This window comes from Coenobita brevimanus, chromosome 35, assembly GCF_032717465.1.
Source record: "Coenobita brevimanus isolate Jiangsu-jjx chromosome 35, ASM3271746v2, whole genome shotgun sequence".
In the NCBI taxonomy this organism is placed as follows: Eukaryota; Metazoa; Arthropoda; class Malacostraca; order Decapoda; family Coenobitidae; genus Coenobita; species Coenobita brevimanus.
In genome coordinates, this window is record NC_136988.1 from 10,862,070 (window position 1) to 10,882,503 (window position 20,434).

Consider the following 20,434-nt stretch of genomic DNA (forward strand, 5'->3'; position numbering starts at 1 on the left):
CCCCCTCCACCTCACTCACATACACTCTCTTCGTCAGTCTTTCACCCTCCATCCTCTCCACATGGCCAAACCACCTCAGTGTGTTCCTCATAACGCTTCCTATCACAGCCACATCAACACCAAAACGCTCCTTTATATCCTCATTCGTCAGCCTGTCTCTCCATGTGACTCCACAGGCTCCTCTTAAATAACTCATTTCCACGGCTCTCACTCTTGACTTGTGTCCTTCCAACAACGTCCAAGCTTCACTTCTGTACGTTAGAGTTGGTATCACAATACTGTCATGTAGTAACTTTTTCACTTCCATGCTCACTTCCCTGTTTCTTATCACTGCTTTCAAAGAACCAGCAACCTTTCTTCCCTGCTGTACCCTTTCAAGCACTTCACCCTCCAAACCTCCATCCTTACTCATCACACTACCCAAGTACTTAAATGTACTCACATTATCCAATTCCTCACCATCCAACCTCGCTGTACATTCACTGACTTCACCTCTCTCAAAGACCATCACTTTACTCTTCCCTACATTCACCTTTAGATTCCGTTTCTTACACACTCTCTCAGACTCATCCACCAAGCCTTGCAGCTCCCCTTCGTCTTCATTCAACAACACAGTATCATCTGCAAACAACAGTACAGGGAGTTTCCAAACACTATCCTCTCTCACCAGGGCCACTCCAACATCCACTACCCTACCTTGTACCTCTTTTATTACCCCATCCATGTACAGATTGAACAACCATGGAGACATGACACATCCCTGTTTCAACCCAACTTTAAAAGAGAAAAATTCACTTAGTTCACCATCCACACGCACTGCAGCCTTCGCACCATCGTACATACTCTTCACAGCATTCAACAACTTCCCATCTACCCCATATATTCTTAACACTTTCCACAATCCTAGTCTATCCACCCTGTCATATGCTTTCTCCAAATCCATGAAAGCCGCATACAACTTCTTTCCCTTCTCTAGAAACTTTTCCACTAAAGATCTGAGAATGAATATCTGATCTACACAACCTCTTCCCTTCCTAAAGCCTCCCTGTTCTTCTCCAACTAATTTCTCTATTCTTTCTCTAACTCTGTCAATAAGTATCCTACCATACACTTTTCCTATTATACTAAGAAGACAAATGCCCCTATGATTACCACACACTTCTTTTTCCCCTTTTCCTTTGTACAAGAGAATAATTATACCTGACTTCCAATCCTCCGGGACTCTACCTTCCTCCCAGGCCAATCTGCACATTTTCCACATCCATTCTACTACTATCTCTCCCCCATGCTTCAGCATTTCACCACACACTCCATCAATTCCTGGGGCTTTCCCTGATTTAACTTTCTTCATTGCTTCCACAACTTCTATCCTACTGATTTCTTCCTGTCTTCTCACCTCCCTCCTTCTCCCAGCCATTCCCCAGCCACTTATACTCGCATTACTTCCATCCTCCACGTTCAACAATTCCTTAAAGTGTTCTCTCCATCTGCTCACTTTTTCTCCCTTCTCCACTAGTAATCTACCATTTTTATCTTTCACTCCCCTACTAACTTCACTTCCACCCTGTCTTACTCTTTTCACCTCTTTCCAGATCATTTTCTTACAGTCCCTCCACTTTACACTCAAATTCCTTCCAAATTCCTCATCCACTCTCTTCTTACTCTCTCTTACTAATCTTTTCACCTCTCTCTTTCTTTCTACATATACCTCTCTCTTCCGCCTCTCAACTTCTTCCACGCCCCTATTTCTCATCCATTCATTGTATGCTTTCTTCTTTTGTGCCACAGCCCGTTTCACCTCTTCAGTCCACCACGCTGTTCCTTGCACCCCCCTCCGTCTTCTCCTCCTTCCACACACCACATCACATGCTGCACATATTTCTTCTGTAAATATTCTACACACACCTTCCACGTCCCCCATCTGCTCCAATTCATATTTGCCCAATCGTTCCTCCACTTCTCTCTTATACTCTGCCTTTTTCTCATCCTCTTGTAACCTTTCCACTCTCCTTGCAACTGCTCCTTCCTCTCGTCTTTCCCTTCTTCTATTCCTCCATCTTACTTGAACTTTAATTCTGGCCACCACCAAGTAGTGGTCAGAAAGTCCACTCCCCCAACCTCTATAAACTCTTGCATCCAATATACATCTTCGCATCCTTTCATCCACTCACACATAATCATTCATTGCCTTCCTTTCACTCAGTTCACCACCCACCCTTCTCATCACTCGCCATGTATACCTGTGGATCATTTTATGCCTGACGAGGGTACTGGTTATCACCAACCCCCTCCCAGCAAAAATGTCCACTAACGCACTCCCATTCTCATCTACCTCAGCAGGCACACCCCACTCACCAACTATTCCATCCACCTTCACATTCCCAACTTTACCATTCATATCACCAATCAAAAACACTCTCTCATTCCTTCCAAACTTTTCCATGCACACTTCCACATTTGTCCAGAACTCTTCTCTCACTCTTCTAGCACAATCTTGTGTTGGCGCATACACACACACAATCGCCCACATTTGTATTCCAACTTTCAACTTTACCCACACAATCCTTGACCCAACTGATCCATACTGTCTTATGCTCCTCTTCCATCTTTTACTCACAACTATGCATACTCCTTCCTTTGCCCTCTCATTCTCACCTACTCCTGCACATATACTCCATCCATACTCCCATTCTCTCACACTTTCTCCTCTCCATTTTGTTTCAGTTATTCCACATACATCCACTTTCGCATCCTCAAGCACCTGGACAATCTCTCTCTCTTTCACCTCATCATTCGCTCCTCTTACATTCCATGTACTTGTAATTTACACCATAGGAAAATGCACTGTATGCTGCATGGGGTTCTATTTTTGTGTGGCTGGATAATACATGAATTTCTTCTACCCATGTCTTTACCTTATCATTCACATATTGGCCTTTGAATTCCTTGGTTCCAGTCACATCACCTAGATGCCTCTGACCTTCCTTAGTCAATATCACGTTTGTGCCTCTAAAGGTCTTCTGTGCATTTTGATAGTAAGCTGTTTTCACGATCAAGATGGACTTACTTGCATTAGGGCAGTAACCTATTTCAGGGCTATGAGATGTTACAAGGTCCCACCATTTCCGCACATCCTCCACCATGTCAGCACCAGTGAGATAATCTGCATAGGCTACCTGTTTTACATTTGTGGCCTTGTATTTGATCTGTTGTTGCAGCACTGTCATAGCCAGGGCATACATAGCCATGGCATTGAGGTCCCCCAGGTAGTTCCTTCTGTGAATTGGATTACACCGACATCGTCAGTAGCTGTCTTACTCACAATATATAGGTATGCTGGTTCTTTGTAGGTTGCTGGTTCTTTGTAGGTGTTTTCCACATATTGGGCAAATGCTGGGCATTTAACCTTGATGTTGTGCAGCATTGCCTCCCGGTTGATGGAATTAAATGCATTTGAGGCATCAACTAATAATACTGCCTGACACTCCTCTTCCTCATATTTTCCTCATGGAGCAAATTGCTGCCTCACCTCCTGCCTGCTGGCCTGCACACACTTGAAGGTTGCCAACTGCCTGCTTCACATTATCTTTCACGACATCCATGATGCATTTTCCTATAATCCATCTTAAGACTTCACCCATCCCGATGGGCCTGCATCCAGAATTTTTATCCAAGGGGGATTAGTTTGCAAGCCGTCAGTGCTTCCATGTTATTGCACTGGCCTGAAGCCAGCTTCCTCGCCAGTGAGGCAATGGTGTTACAGAGATCTGTTGCTGCCTCCCCAAAGTTGATGTTACTGAGGATTACTCAACCAGATATTGAATCCTGGCCTGACGGTCCTGCCCCTCCCTGTGTGTGCATTGCCTTCCGCCACACCATATCTCCAGTTATCCTGTCATATAGTTCTCGTCAGGCTTTGACTGGGCACTTGCTTGTCATACAGTCAGCTGTTTTTCTGTTAGGTGTTGCACTGTTTCCTCTGTCAGGTCAAGTACTCCGTTTGGCGATTCAACTGACAGGGATCTTGTTGCCATCGAGACCTTTTCCTGTTTCATCTTGCTGCCAAAAATCCTTGCCATATCGTTGGTGTTGTGGTTTCTTCTGCCTCGGTTGTTTATTCTCATCTGCAAGGCCCTTGCTTCCTCAAGTAGGTTGTCGATTTCACCTCTTTTCCATGTTTCAACCAACTTTAGGATGGCCTTAATATTTTCTGCAATGCTAGCTCTTGGGCAGATCTTGTTGAGGAAGAGATGTGGTATCAGGGCAAGGACCCTAAGAGAGAAAGAGGCAGTGGGTGAGTTATTAATATGGAATGGAATGGAATATGAAGTTTAGGCCAAAGGCCAAGCACTTGGACCTGATAGGTCATTCAACGCTTTGATGAGTGAGATGTGTTATGATTGGCTATTAGGTGAGTGATTTTCTTGATCATGTCAGTTGTAGCATTGCATTTGGGAGGTTCGAGAAGGTTACTTGATGACCGTCCACTATTTCACTATACATGGTGTTCACCAAGGTTACTGCATTTTCTCTGGATTTGCCCATCCAGTATGTGGGAGGACCTTCTTCCATAGACCTGTGAGGGTGTTCTGCTTCCTCATTGTTTTTGTCACTACCGTTATGGGGACGTAATACCTGGATGATTCCCTTTTTCATGCACTCCTCTATGATGGTCTTCATCCTGAGTTTCATTTTTTTCATAAACTTCCTGATGTTTCTTACCCACAGCTTCACTACTATCCACCTCCCCATGGTGATTTAACCCACCCAGCACTTCTATATCTCTCGTATCTTGGCGTCCATCCCTAACCCTCGCTTCACCACTTGGTCTTTCACCTCCACGCATGTCCGTGTGATCGTGTATATTGTCAGTGACCGACTCATTAATTTCCACGTCACCAATCTGTCGCCTGCCATATTGGAAGTGGTCTAGTGCTGCTTCTGGTAGGCTGTGATTCCCTAACATGTTCATACAGAAAGGTCCCAGCCTACAGTATGTACACAGTGACTTGTTTGTTGTACATAAGCACCTGATACACTTATGTTGCCTACTGTAGCACTGACGACAATACTGTGGCATGGCTATGGTATTAATAAAGTTTTTATACTGTGGTATAGTAATAATAATTATGGCTACTTTTTGTAGTGCTTTTAAATGAAAATTAAATATAATGTTACTAGAACTACTGTTTTATTATATGATTCTTAAATTTAGATTTGTTATAAATGGAAAAATATGCTTGTTTTACTTCTATTTTTGCAAATAATATGATGAAGTTATGAAGCAGTTTGCTCGTTTCTCTCTAGTTTTGCATATCAGTTAATAATAAAAAAGAATCGAGTGAACTGATACTGTTATGTATTTAAAGTTTAAAATGAAGTAAAACAACGCTTCTTTGTTTAAGAGTTAATTACAGCAGGTGGCCAATGGGTGTGGTGCAATACTGTGGAGCTTTGTTTGGTGGAAGTGGGTCTTCAGGCGTTACCGTTAGGAATGACAGTGGTGTGTGGCATAGTGGCAGTGTGTGTGTGTGTGTGTGTGTGTGTGTTGTTTAGTGATATTGGGTCTTCAAACGTTATGGTATAGGGGTGAGAGTGGTGTGGTGTGTGGTGTTGGGACAGTGTGAGTGTGTTGGTGTTGTGACAGGTGATGTGTGATGTATGGTTGTGGTGCGTTGCGGAGGTAAGGTAGAGGCACCTTGGTTTAGTAAGAAACATTGGCATTAACAAGGTTTGTTTAGTACTGGTTTTAACCAGCCCTGTTTCGACCAATTTTCCACCACTGACCCACCCTAATCCCGACCAAATGTGAAAAGTTTTTGTGGCTCAAACCTCCTCTTTTGGTGAGAAAGATCGAAAATTCATACAGAATTCGCTCACCCGAAGTTTAAAATACTGAATACAGGTAGCAGTACCCCTTACCTTACTGTGTTTTCTATCAGGCTGGTTCCAAAAAAAACGAGTTCTGTGGAAGGGTAACTATTCCACATCACTCATAAATGGTATTTATTTATTTATTTGGTACAAATTTATATGTGGCATGAGAGTATATTGGTTTTCACATAGTAATATAGGCAATATAAGCATTGTTTCACTCACCAAAGACATCAACATACCTGACCTTTTTTGACGACATTACCTGATCATCATTTCTGACCGTTTCTTCCTCTGATGCTACGTAAACTTTGTCCTCCACATTTCATCGATTGGGGAATCACTCTGGCCTTGAATTTCATACAGTGGCACGACATGTCTTTACTGGCCAGGTCACTGGTAACAGGTGAGTTGCCGAGACAATGGCGTGTGGGGGGGGAGGTCATTTGGGGGTAAGGCATTGACCCTGCATGGCATCTTGTAGAGGAAGGTGTCCCGTGTATACGTACCAAAAATCATGTGCAAAATATGAGAATTGTGCAATTTAGGGACCTTGCAATTGCTGCGCATTGATATACATCAATGGAAGTCACAGTGACAAAATGTGTGGACGTATATATATGTCAATGGGAGTCGGCGGGTTAACTACAAGATTGTGATAGAGAATTTTGAGAGGATTGTGTAAGTAGTTCTAGTTTGTAACTATGGAGTTTACATTGCCCTATTATATTGAAATTTTATTAAAATTACCCTTATTACTTGTATATAATAATAATAGTGTATTTAAAAATTGGGTACTATCATTAGATTTGTTATTTAATTGAAGTTATATTTATTAAGTATATTTATTAAAATTAAGTTTCTAATTATTACTGTGCTATTTATTACTATATTATTGATATATCTACTGTGATTGGCTATATATGTATGATGAGACTTTGTACAATATGTTTTGTAAAAATTTAACCCTAGATATGTAATGTGGGGTCTCAGAAACCCCAGTCCCCGAAATTTAATTTTTAAAAATATGAGCATAAGGTCTACAGATCTGTCCGTCTCATTACCTTCCCGCCCAGTGATGCTCTTCATGGGGATGATGAGGTCATAGCTGTACCTGGCTCTGATTTGGCTCTATAGAGCCATTGGGGTATGGTAGACCCCAGATTACCTATAATGTAACCTCAGTTGAGCCCTCTTGTGATTTTTTTTACTTCAATTTGCTGTCTTTCTCCTTTTGTATACAGAAGGTCCGAACATCGGTCTACTGCAGGCCACCCAAGGAATCATGATATTACTTTTCAATTTTGCAAGATTTAATTTTAAAATTTGTATACCTAAAATTTAATCATTTTTGTATAAACTTTATAAAAATATATATTTTTTCAATTAAACTTTATTTTTTCAGGCCCTATTTAAAGATAAGGGATTGAATTATTTGTGTATTGAAGCATTTTGAAATATCTCAAACGGAAGTTTTTTTTTTTTTCCCGTGGGGTCCTGTTCTGGTGTCAACATCTTTTTCCATATGAAGTTGTAGTATCACACATTTTACATAATAATTTTTAAAGCTGTTCAGTCATAATTAACAGTGTGTAATGAAGTGTGAATGATGAACAACCAAATATCATTTCGCTGTTAGCTGTGGTATAGGAAGAAGGTGGATGGCAGACCACAAGGGCCACCCTGTTTCAATTATAAAAAGAAGGTTAGGAGAAGTGAAAAGATATCTGAATAGTGCGTAAGTGTAAAGTCCTGGGGAACCATTTATTATGTTGGTATATGTGAATGTACTTAATACCATTTAATAGAGGTGTATAATGTGCTAGTAGAGCTGTCATTTATCTCTACTTTTTGCATAAGCCCAGAGTATATGTAATGCTCGGCACCTCACTTTTTAGCTGACCTCAGCACCGCGCCCTTGTCCGCTCGGTGACTGTACAGCGTCAGAAGTCGTTTCACAGTTTAACAGGGAGGATGTGTCGCTCTTACATATCTCTCGGGTCGCAGTTATATTATTCTGTGCCCAATAAAGAGAGATTTAATCTGCTCATTTCTGTCACCTTATGCTACCACTTAATAACAGACCAGCTTCCACCTTCTCGTGGCAGAGGACCTTTGGTGGGAAGTGTCGGGCAGTGACGGCAAGAGCTGACGTGTACTACAGACAGTGTCGTCGATCCAACACGGTGGTCTAGTTATACTATACAGCAGAACACTTAATATGTAGTCAACTGCTACTCCATAACGGCTACATTATTTTATTGGTGCTAGCGGTGGCACGATATTTAGTGCTAGCCGTGTACCGATACATTAATTGGTGGCCAGCAGTGCGATGATACATTTTATTGGTGCTAGCGGTGGCACGATATTTAGTGCTAGCCGTGTACCGATACATTAAATTGGTGTTCAGTGTTGGGATACGATACGTGCTAAAGGGATTTATGCTGTGAACCAGTAACCCTTGCAATCGCTCGTTCCTGAAGGTGAAACAGAAAATCTTACTCAACTGTTGTAAGGGGACTAATTACCAGTGAGTTAAGTGGAGCAGATAAAATGGAGTGGTACATATTAATTCCTCCCATTATTCTGCCAGTGCGAGATTTCTATCTTAAGCACAAACTGGCAGTTATCTCGCCCTGTGGTGTGCGAGATATCTCCATCTTCAAACGCAAACTGGCAAGAATCTCGCGCTCGTGTGTGAGAGGCGAGATAAGGGGAGTTCAAGCCAGTGTGGTGAGGAGTGGATCAACTAGCGAGTGACTTCTAGCAACTCCACAGGCGCGGACGGCCGAAGCAAGCCGAAGCGGGAGCCGAGAGCGGAGGGCCTGGCGTGGTGCAGGCCGCAGGGCGAACCACTCGCTTGCTAACTCCCACAGCGAGCGGGCTGTCGTGTATGATTGGAGGAGTCTGGTGGAGTGTGGAACGTGGAATGTGGAACATCATCCTGGACTTTCATCTAGGTAGTGTCCATGCATTATCCACACACACACACACACTTGAATCAACACACGTTAGTTAGTTAATGTGTGGAAATAAAGGTTTCTCAGAATTCCCTTGAAATAAATATACTTTCTGTGTATTTTGTGTTCCATTCTCTGTCGCTTACCATAACTATCCTTTTTTATGTCAGTTTATCTTCCTGTAACTGGAAGGGGAATATTACTGACAAGGTTAGATGGATACAGTGAAGTGGGGACGTAGAATTAGGGAAATAGAGATTAATCCCACTAGACTCAGAATTTTATGAGTGGGTTGATACATCAAATAAAAGTGCTCAGACATATTAAATGAGTGAAGGACATATTGAGGATCAAGGTGATGAGGATATTTCTGAAGGACAGGATGAGGATTTGAACGTTTTTGCGTTCTGGTCATACTTATTCAACAGTCCCAGAGCAATTAGATCCAATATGGCCACTAGTCTTGCTAGAGGGTAATCCTAGTGAGGAGACTGTGGAAGCTGAGACTACAACAGTGCCTTTGGTCACTCAAGATATGCAAAATCCAGTCATTAGTGATAGTACTACAACCACTCACATACCTGTGTATACTTCAGATATTTTTAGCACACCACAAGGTTCTGGACAGAATTTATTTTCTGTTCTTTCTTCAAATGCATGGGGTATAAACACAGATGGTATTAGCATGCAAACCCAGAATCCTAATCAATGGGGCATGAATACTAATATTGGCATGCAAATCCAGGGCCCTTGTCCAAATACCTGGGGCATGACTAACAATATGGGCGTGCAAGGTCAGACTAACCCTCCTCCTTTGTGGCAGATACCTGTACCTAATCTGGCTACTGATATAGTACAGCAGCATTCTAACTGTACTGAAAGTCAAGCTTTGGCGAAGGCAGGCATATGCTATGCAGAAGCTAGCAAAGCCTTGCAAACTTCGGGCTGGAGAGATACAGCTACTAGTTCTCCACAGCAAAGGACCAAGGCTGTTAAGCCAGAGGTGAAAAGATGGTATGTCATACATGGGCATTGTCCTCATGAAACGGACTGTTGCCCCTTTGTCATTGAAAAGAGGAAGAAACTAGGGAACCCAGCTAGTTCGGGGGAAGCTCAGGGCCGCGCGCAAAAGTAATTAAAATAGTACAATCCACCGATGCGTGTGTGGCAGCTATTACTAAGGTGGACTTATTATCTATTCCTTGGATCATAGGGAAAGGTCAAGTGTCCCTGATCGTAGATACAGGGTCATGTACAACATTATTTCTAGTAAAGCACTGGAAAGACTTAAAAGTGAAATGCCTCTAACAAACTGAACATTATCACCACCTGATGTAATGTTGACAGGTGTGACAGGGAGTAGAATGAAGATTGTAAGCCAGGTGCCGTTGACATTGAGGGCAGATAAACGATCTCCTGTGTTACGTGCTACGTTTTATGTGGTTGAGGATTTTCCTCTGCCAGCTGATGGGCTGTTAGGCTTTGAAACCATGGAGGAGTATGATATAGTAATACACACTCAAAGAAATTCCATTTCCTTTAATGGGAAAGAGTTTGTAGGCCTTAATCCCTCAGCAACACGAACTGGAACTGGCATCCAATCAGGAGCCGTCCAACCAGTTGTGACCCCGACAAGTGAAGCGTCAAGGGAGTCCCTGGATGCACACGAGCGGAGGGTATGGACTGGAAGAAAGTCAGGGCTATAGTGAGTGGTAATCACCACTTACCCAGTCGAACTGTCTGTAAAATTCCTGTCCGAGTACCTGACGTGTCGGTGGGAACTGATGTAGCATGCTTAACTGAGACTGTAAAACATAAGGCATTGTCGCTGGAATCGACTCTGACTAGCATTGGCCAAGACCAGAAGATGCCCCTCTTCATTGCAAATATGAGTGGTGGCGCAGTTAAGCTCAGAGATGGTTGTTATATAGGCGACTTGATGTGCTATGGTGCCCCCATAAAGGAAGTCGACGACGTGCCGGTGATCTCTCCTATAGTTACATCTCAAGCAAGGACTCAGTCGGAACCCGTACGTCTGGCTAAGGAAAACAGCTGGAGCAATACGTGAAGGTCACGGATAATGTAGACCATAAAACACGACTCCTAGCCCTCCTTAGAGAATTTTCGACGTAGTAGCACTTCCAGGAGAAGCGCTGGGTAGGACGGATAGGGTGAAGCATCATATTGGTTTGTGCCCTGGTACAAATCCAGTTTATGTGCCCGCATACCGTCTACCGCACAGCCAGTGGATGAGGAAGTTGAAAGGACACTTCGTGATGAAGTTATCCAGCCTTCCTCCCTGCCTTGGAATGCACCACTCTTTCTAGTGCCTAAGAAGGACGGTGGTATGAGACCTGTTGTGGATTTTCGGCAAGTGAACAAGGTAGTTTACTTGTCTGGATCTAGCGTCAGGGTATTGGCAGGTGGAGCTGACCGAAGAGTCGCGTCCCATTACTGCTTTTAGCACTCACCGTGGGCACTTTGAATTTCTCCGGATGCCTTTTGGACTGAGTAATGCTCCTTTAACATTTCAGCGGATGATAAACCAATTGTTTGGCGAGATGTTAGGGCAAGACGTCTTAGCGTATCTAGATGACCTATTTTCCTACACCACAGAACAAGGATCAGATAAGATCGTTCCTAGGCCTCACTGGCTTTTATAGGAGTTTTGTCCACAGGTATGCCATCATAGCATCACCTTTAACAACGCTACTTAAGAAGGACGCTGCATGGAAATGAGGACCCTCAGAAGAGAAAAGCTTCAACGAGCTCAACAAGCCATGTCAGAAACACCCGTATTAGCGTTTCCTGATTATACTCAACCTTTCTATCTGTGCATGGACGCCTCAGGTCTGAGTCTGGGAGCGGTGTTACAGCAGAAGGATGAGCAAGGAAAGACACATACCATAGCGTATGCTAGTAGGGCATTAAGACCCCCAGAGAAGAACTATTCGACGACACATTTGGAGACATTAGCAGTCGTGTGGGTGTTAGGACATTTCCGGGATATTATCTTTGGCTACCGGATAATTGTTTTAACTGACTATGCACCCATACGCGACTTGTTTAAAAGAAAAAAACTTGCACGGTAAGGCTGTGCATTGGTTTGGCAAGGTAATGGAGTTTGATCCAGAGGTCAGATATTTACCAGGCCGTCAAAATGTTGTGGCCGACGCGTTGAGTAGAAACATTGCTGCTACCATAGCCGAGGATGTTGCTCTTGCTGAGTATTCCTCAGACACGGTAAAAGCGGAACAACGTAATGATGCGATGTGGTCTCAAGTCATCTATGCCTTGGAGTCTGGCGACGAGACTTGTCTACCTGAACTCCCAGTACCAATGACTCACTTCCATCTTCAACAGGGTCTTTTGTATAAGCAACCCCCAGGGAAGGACACTGCATATCAGTTGGTTGTTCCTGCTACCTTACAGCAAGCCGTGCTACAGTTAGTTCATGACGTACCTCAAGCGGGTCATCCCGGTCGCGATAGATGCATGCGTGAGGCGAGAAAGAAATACTATTGGCCGACCATGAGGAAGGACATAGAAGCCCACGTCAGTCAATGTGTCAAATGCGCGGAAATACGAGGAACGACGGGACTTCCGACTCCCATCTTAGAGTATCCTCTACCGGAAAAACCCTGGGATACAGTCTCCATTGATCTCTTAGGGTTGCCGAGAAGTCGTCAAGGTTCAAGTTATGTACTGGTGGCAGTGGACCATTTCTCACGATTCACTGTTTTAGCACCTTTACAGACTAAAACTTCAGAGGAGGTGGCGCACACTTTTGTGACTTCAGTGATTTGTCCATACTCTACACCTAAGGTATTGCTCAGCGAAATGGCAGTGAATTTCGTAACCAGGTGTTACAAGAAATCTGTCGTATGTATGGAGTAAAGCAAGTTTTTGTAATGCCTTACAGTCCTAAGAGCAATGGCCTGGTGGAGAGAACAACTAGGAAGATACTGGAAGTCTTGAGACCAGTAATAACCTCAAATCAGGAGGATAACTGGGAAGACTGGTTACTACATGTAGCGGCGACCATCAACTCCTCAGAAAATTCATCAACTGGGAAGTCTCCTCATTATATCCTTTATGGAGAAGAGAAAGTGTTACCCTACGATTTGTTGGCTGGACCTCCTATTCCAGTAGACAACGAAGAAGACTACGCAAAGGTACAGTTGTTGAAATTCCAACGTATACACAGTGAAGTACGGAAAAGATTAAAAGCCTCAAGAGCGGAGATGATGGCAAAACAACACAAAGGTAGTCAAGAAAAGACGTTACAGGCAGGCCAGAAGGTCATGATCCACAACCCTGAGAGAATTTCCAAGCTCAGACCTAAGTTCTGCGGACCATATACCGTTGTGGAACGAGTACGTGGAAATACTTATAGAATAAAGGATGAAGCTAATGGAACTCAGGAGGTAGTACATGCTGATAGGATCAAACTAGTAAGTCAAGAGCTAGGCCTATCGTCTGATGTGTTGTGTCCTCTGTCTTCGTCGCAGTCTATGTCGTCATCCGTACCTGTCCCTAACCAAGAGTATCGCAGCAAGCTACGATCCCACAACAAGAGTGATTAAGGGAGTATCTACTCTTGCAGAAAAAAAAAATGTGGCTGTGGCTCAAACTCCTCGTGCGTTGCTTGGGGTGGACCAATGGAACGACATCGGACATGGACACGACTGCGTTAATGCCAGGAGCACTGAAGAGCCCACTTGGAGAAGTCGTGGTAGTGGAAGATGCAGTATGCATCTACTATCCAATGGAAGGCTATCTCCAAACGCCAGATATTGTCAAGGAGGTCTCCAAGGGCTTGTCGAATCTCAGACAGCAACTATTGGAAGTGGGAAAAATGTTTAATCGAAACCCACGATTGACGAACTCTGACACTGAAGCTTTGTTGAGCTTCAGACTAGGCATAAGACTGGCTCACCGACAGGCTCACTAACTTGCATGTAGCTTTACCTAACGTACACTCTGATCTTTCCAAGCATGTCCATGCACGTACTAAGAGAGGACTTGTGGATTTTCTAACTCTTTGGAACGGCATTAGATAAGGATGTAGTGCAATTGGGTAGACAGATGCATGACTTGACACTGGCCGCTAAAGCCAATAATAGATTAATCATGCATGTGTATAAACAGTTAGATGAGTTCACTAACAAAGCTAACGAGATAATTAGGACTACCAACCATCTAGTAGAGCTTGTGAACAACATCCAAATTAACCTACCAACCCTAGCTAACTTGGTGTTATTCGCTGAGTACTTACATGCTCTCGACGAGTCAACCACTGCTTTGGAGAAGCATGCAGCCAATATAGTGGACGGCTTAATCGATGCAAGTTTGAACAGGGTTAATGCTTTATTGCTGCCTACTAATATATTAACAAATGCAGTTGATATAGCAATGTGGAAGCATGGACATATGCCACGCTTTGATCTGAGTCAACTGGAATATTATTACCCATTGTTAGAGGCCCAGTTGACCCATGAAGGCATCCTGATATTGGTACCTATGAGGAATGCTGTAACATACCAGGCATGGCTGTTCATTTCCTTCCCTTTTGCTACTGCTAATAATACACTTGTTGTTATTGAAGAGGGTCCAGAGGTGCTAGTTGTCTCAGATGACAAGAAATATGTAGCAGAAACGACTGTGGATGAATTTGAGAAGCGTAAGGCCTCATTTCTTGATCTCCATGTATGTCCTGCCTTGCATTTTGTCTTCGTACCATTAAAGGTAGAGGAGCATAAGAGGGCCTTGTTGGACACAAATACTTCCTCTGCTCTGCAACGTTGCACTTTCTAACCATTCAGTTGAAGTCAGTTTTCCATGCTCTATTTCATGCGAAACAGTACTTTTACTTTCCTGAGACAGAGGATGTAACTGTGATTTGTGCCTCGCAGAATCAATTCCTTACAGTAAAGGGGTACTATATTACACCAGATTTTTGTGAGTTACACAGTAAAGAGATAGCAGTTCTGCCTAGCAAGCATCATCTATCTTTGACAGTGAACTTCTCATCCCAGTTACGACCCTTTTTACCTTCATTCAGTGTTACCTTCTTGAATGTGAACAGGCTGTCTCATGTAGTAAAGGAGCTTACCTTCCTCTCCCACCTGAACAGGACTGATTTAGAGCCTTATGTACTGTCCTATCTTCCTTCGTACCTTTCTCCTTCCTATTTTGGCCCTGGCGTTGGTCTTCTACTTATTGTGGTCTTGTCCTGTGTTTGTGTTTTAGGCTACTATTTAAGGCGCCAATTAAGGAACCCACTGAGACCACGTGTCCGTACTCGCAGATTGCAAGTGGATGTTCCTGAATAGTTAGCTACCCTACACTCTGGTTAGGCTACACGGTAGTTAGGACAACAATGTCGACGAGGACGTCAGTGGTGTGGCCGAGCGATGTTCTGGTGTCAACATCTTTTTCCATATGAAGTTGTAGTATCACACATTTTACATAATAATTTTTAAAGCTGTTTAGTCATAATTAACAGTGTGTAATGAAGTGTGAATGATGAACAACCAAATATCATTTCGCTGTTAGCTGTGGTATAGGAAGAAAGTGGATGGCAGACCACAAGGGCCACCCTGTTTCAATTATAAAAAGAAGGTTAGGAGAAGTGAAAAGATATCTGAATAGTGCGTAAGTGTAAAGTCCTGGGGAACCATTTATTATGTTGGTATATGTGAATGTACTTAATACCATTTAATAGAGGTGTATAATGTGCTAGTAGAGCTGTCATTTATCTCTACTTTTTGCATAAGCCCAGAGTATATGTAATGCTCGGCACCTCACTTTTTAGCTGACCTCAGCACCGCGCCCTTGTCCGCTCGGTGACTGTACAGCGTCAGAAGCCGTTTCACAGTTTAAAAGGGAGGTTGTGTCGCTCTTACATATCTCTCGGGTCGCAGTTATATTATTCTGTGCCCAATAAAGAGAGATTTAATCTGCTCATTTCTGTCACCTTACGCTACCACTTAATAACAGACCAGCTTCCACCTTCTCGTGGCAGAGGACCTTTGGTGGAAGTGTCGGGCAGTGACGGCAAGAGCTGACGTGTACTACAGACAGTGTCGTCGATCCAACACGGTGGTCTAGTTATACTATACAGCAGAACACTTAATATGTAGTCAACTGCTACTCCATAACGGCTACATTATTTAATTGGTGCTAGCGGTGGCACGATATTTAGTGCCAGCCGTGTACCGTTACATTAATTGGTGGCCAGCAGTGCGATGATACATTTTATTGGTGCTAGCAGTGGCACGATATTTAGTGCTTGCCGTGTACCGATACAGTCCTTCAGACCCCACGTTACCTAATATAGTAACAAAATCAAGATTACCTATCTAGGGTTAAGTACAGTCATTGTGTGTGTGCCTGTATGTATGATGTGTTTACATAACAGTGTCATCTAAGTTGTGTGTAAGATTCCCTATCTAAATATTTTTGTGTGTCACACTTCTATACCACCTGGCTATGCTGGCGGTGTGTATGTAGGAGGTTGTTGTATAGTTAGTGTTAACTGTTATATTTAGTGTTTGATACAGTGTTTATAAATCATATTATTAGGTGGTGTGTACGCTAGTGATCAGTGGGTGATATTCAGCATGTGGCAAAAGCTGATGTGTTAGGGAAATGGAGTTAGTGCTCCAAGGGTAATGGAGTGAGCAAGAGGCGTGTGACAGGCATCCCACGTCTCTTTGTTATCTGTGGACAAAGTTAATAATTGAAAAATATGCTTCAGAGAGGTACTTATTTTGTAAGTGAGGATGGGGATACTTATATTGTGGGTGTGTGGGGAGTGCACATGTGGTGGTGGGTCTCGGGTGGCTGATGATGTAATGGTGTGACAGCAATCCAGATAACCTCTCAGGTCAGCACCTGGCTCATTAACCATCCCTACACACACACACACACACACACACACACACACACACACACACACACACACACACACACACACACACACACACACACACACACACACACACACACACACATCAGAAAGAGAGAAGGACCTAGGTGTGATTATCAAGAACAGACTATCTCCGGCTGACCACATCAGTGAGAAGGTACGGAACATGTATACACTGCTTGCAAATATGAGAATAGCATTCACATACATAAATGAAGACATGCTAAGAAGGATAATAACATCATTCATCAGACCAACCCTGGAGTATGCATCAGTAGTCTGGAGTCCTCTTCTCAAAAAACACATAGACAAGATTGAAAAAGTTCAAAGGGCCGCTACAAGATGGGTACCAAACTTAAGGGATCTAAGCTATGAAGAAAGACTAAATAAACTGAATCTACCAACACTACAGGAGAGAAGGAAAAGAGGTGACATGATAATGCTATATAAATGCATATCAGGGAAGGAGAAAATAGACATAAATGATTACTTAACCTATGGGGAAGTACCAGCAAGAGGACACTGCAAAAAACTGCATAAGAAGATAGGTGATAAAGACGTAAGGATCTCACAGTAACTTTGTAGTTACTTGTAGTGATGTTTTGTAGATTAGTTATATATATATTAGACTTGTGGACGAGCGGTTGTTATACTTGAGTAGTTTTGTAAGTAGATAATCTTCGTTTCCATTTGTCATGCAATGACAGGAGAGGTAAAGATGAGTATGAGACTATTTTTATTTGTCTTGGAAATATTAACAAAGTCTCACACACGAGTGAAGTATAGAGTCCCGCGACCTACCTCCCAGTCTCGCTCTCTCTCTCTCTCTCTCTCTCTCTCTCTCTCTCTCTCTCTCTCTCTATTCCACCCTCTCGCCCATGTTGCTAGGCTCCTTCTCCCTACTACCTGTCGGTTCTATAGCTTGCCTCCTTCTGAGCTCTGCTTCCTAAATTCTGGTGTAGCAGGGGTCGTGTCACGTGTGTTACACTGTTGTTGGAATGTTCTAAAAACCTTTGTGTGAGTATGTGTGTGTATGGTCACTAGGCACTGTCCTGTGCCTATAAAGCATTCCTTGAGTTAGAGTGTGTAAGCATGTTTAGCATTGCTCGATTCTCGCAGACACAATACCTCTGACTTGCTGCTTCTATCTGTCTGTCTATCTATCTATCTATCTATCTATCTATTAATGATTTGTAATTATAATATGGAGTCCTAACATTGCTCGGTCATGCCGCTGGAGGTCCTCCGACAGTAATTATCATTGACATATGCTAATCCATTAATACATAATATTCATTATAATATTGTATACATATAATATTCAAGGTAAATTGCAATGATCTAGTAATATTACATTTTAAACAAGTTGTATACATATTTGAATAAATGCAATGGTTGTTGTATGACATATTGTAAGATGTGTTTGTATAACAGACATACACATATAACTGTGCAATGGTAATACTGCTAGGTTATTACATTACATATTGAGTTATCCCTTTAGTAATGTCTAATGTTTCACCTAACTTGTATGATGATTCTGGTAATACAGAATTGTGGTAAAATTGTATGACTTTACGTAATATTGAAGTAACATTGTGGTAATACATAATTGTAACATTGTGAATTGTTACATAATAGTATTGTAATTGTTACATTGTAGTAACATTGTAGTAATATATAATTGTAACATTTTATGAATTGTTACATAATATTGTGGTAATGCATAACTGTGTTGACCTTATAATTGTAGTTACATATTGTTAATGCAATTGTTAAATAACTGTGTTGGCCTTGTAATTGTAGTTAAAGTTACATAAAAGTTACATCTTGTTAATGCGAATGTTACATAATTGTGTTGGCCTTATAACTGTAGTTACATTTGGTAATGCAACTGTTACATGTTTGTGTTGGCCTTATAATTGTACAGTAGTTACATTTTGTTAATGAAACTGTTACATAATTGTGTTGGCCTTATAATTGTAGTTAAAGTTACATAAAAGTTAAATATTGTTTATAGTTACATATCGTTTGTAGTTACATAATTGTAATAATTGCTGTCCTGACATTGAATCCGGTCATGCTGCGGTCGATGATGTGCCATGCCACTAGCTTGTGGAGACAACAATTTGCTTTTTGTTTCACTTATAGAAGGAGTTTATGTGATGATGTGCCATGCCACTTGCTTGTGGAGAACACTATTTTGCTTTTTGTTTCACTTATAGCAGGAGTTTATGTGGTATTTTGGCATTTACGGTAACACTTACGCTTATTTTCATTTGTTTGTTACGTGATCTTACTTTATTTCTCTTTCTTTTTTTTCTTTTTTTGGTAAGTATTGATTTTCTATAGTTTGTTTTTCTTCGTTTGTCTACGTTTTTTTTTTTTTCGGTGTTGTTCGAGGTTGCATAATTGCTGGCTAATTCCCTTGGGACCCTTTTTTAAAGTTTTGTTTACATTGCAGATATTACTGAAAATGATATATAGTCCCATATTTTATTTTATATAAAAAATATATATACACTATATACAGTATTAACTATATACACTGACTTGTTCACTTGTACCTATCGTGGGCAATATATGTGTCAGCACTGTGTGGAAATCTTTGTCTTCACGATTGTGTGGAAGATGTTCATTCTTGCTAACGTCATTTGTGTTGGCCATTTTTTTTTCCTGGTTTTCCTTGTAACTTAATTTATCTGTTTCCACTAGGCAGCTTTAATTAATAAATGTTTAATACAGTTCTTTTAATCGCTCACTGAGTAACTGTGATGGTATATTTTCTTTATTACTTTGTAGATGTAATAATGTATAGCTGTATGTATGAAACACGTATTTTATGTAGGTATAAATGGTAATACTCGTTGGTAGTAAATAACTGCTATACTAAATGAATGAATATATACAGTGTAGAATATTTATTACTGCTGTAAGTATTTAATGATTGAATTATGAAGATAATTGAATTAGGTATACATATGTAAGTTGTAACTATACAGCACGTTTTATATGTTTGTGCAGAAGTTTCTTGTCTATCACTGTGTATTGTATAAATGAAGTAACTATGTAACTCACTAATTTTTACCGTGGTGGGAATGGTGTGAGTGGTGTTGCACGTGGTGATAGCGTTGTACTTCACGGGTTGATTGAAGTGTTGTTGTCTCAGCAACCACTTATGGTGACGTCTACTTCCCACACCGGTAGCTGCGGTGAGTAAATGAGTAGCAGTGAGTAACTTGAGTGAAAATGAGTGAGTAAGATAAGTTGTGAATATGGGTTTGCTATCTGCCGCATCGTCTTGACTTCTTCACTCCTGCGTCAGCAGTGGAGGTTGGGTGGAGGTAGCAGAGAGAGGTGGGTGAGGTCTGGTGGTTGTGAGTTGTAAGTCGTGTCTCACTCTTCGTTTGTTTGTTTTGTTTTCTTTCTCGATGTATTCTCGGTCCTTTTCTTTTGTGATGTACTCGGTGTGGATGAAGACTGCCGCTACTTGTAGGTGTGTGTAGAAGATTATACAGACGACTCATAGAGTTGTTACTTGTAGTTGATCGTAGATGGTTGTAGTTCGTTGGTTCGTCGTAGAAATTGCAAGATTGTCTGTATCAGTACTTTGTTAAACTACTGGCAAGACGTCCTGTTACCTCTTCACCTCTAAATCAGCGTGATG